Source organism: Penaeus monodon, chromosome 33 (genome assembly GCF_015228065.2).
Source record: "Penaeus monodon isolate SGIC_2016 chromosome 33, NSTDA_Pmon_1, whole genome shotgun sequence".
Taxonomy (NCBI): Eukaryota; Metazoa; Arthropoda; class Malacostraca; order Decapoda; family Penaeidae; genus Penaeus; species Penaeus monodon.
The window spans coordinates 20,017,818-20,019,094 of NC_051418.1; positions in this window are offsets into that span (position 1 = coordinate 20,017,818).

Genomic DNA, 1,277 nt, shown 5'->3' on the forward strand with positions numbered 1-1,277 from the left:
CCCCTCCCCGCAAGAAAAAAAACTTTTTTCTCGTGCGGAAAAGTTTAACTACCAGTCTAGGCAAACAGCTTGTTTAAATAGACGGGTGACAGTAGCGTACTACTGCCCCTGTCCTTCGCGTGTCGGGCAGCGGCCACTGAGTGTAGAACGCCAAAATCTTGAGAGTGCATCCGCAAGGATATTTTGTTTGCCACAAATTTGGGAAGATTTTTATATTAAGGGGTTGTAATGTTAGTCCCCATCTTAAACTCGAAAGTTTTCAAATTTTCACATTTTCATAAACTTTAACGGTTATATCATGAAATTTCAACAGGATGATAGAACAGTTAATAAATCTAACTTTTCAATGGCCACCTATTCCCCAAAGCCTCCTTTTTCGACGGGTGGCGTAAGACTTTTGATATGTCTTAATATTTATAAGAAAAAATCCCACGGGGCGGAGCATTTTTACTTCCGTTCTCTGCAAGAGGACCGCTCCCCACACCATTGTCACTAGCGTCCACCTGAAATTGCAAAACGGTTTTTAATGTCAGGAGCCTGCAAGACGGGAGCCCGTACATAGAGTGCTTCAGGTTTCAAACTTGCTGACAATTCTGACCACCTGAATGCCCGTTTGTACTCAGCAAGTTTGTTAAGGGCAGATACCTGAGGTTCTACGAATCGCCCTTAGTAACCAGCCATCCCCATGAGCGCATCAACCTTTTCTGTCACGGCCGGGAACTGTAGACAGCTTCCACCTTTGCAGCTCAGGTGCGACCTGCCCTGACCGATCCGTGACCCAGGAAGTGACATGGGCGTGCCCAAATTCACTTTTCTGGGGGGGGGTTTACCGTGAATTGGCGCCCGACGGCCGAAAGACGCCCGCAGCGGACCAAATTTTCCCCTCCCAGGAGTCCTCCAGATTACGGGTCTCGAGTAACACGAACCCCCTTCCGTCCGCTGTCGGTAATTCATGAGTCGCTGAAAGTCGCTGGGGCGTCCTCATCCCGAACGAAGAACCCTGAACTCGTAGGCCGTAGGAGACAAACGCAGAATCGGCCTCGCCCTCTCAGTCAACGGAACTTGGTAGTAGCCCTGGAGAAGATCCAGTTTCGTCAGGTAGCGTGCCTTCCCCAAATCATCAATGATGTCATCCATCCTGGGGAGGGGAAACGAGTCCCCCAACAGTTACCGCATTCACCTTCCTGTAGTCCACACACAGACGGTAAGTACCGCTACTCTTGGGAACTAGCACCACGGTGATGCGCAGGGGCTAAGGCTGGTAATGATGATCCCCG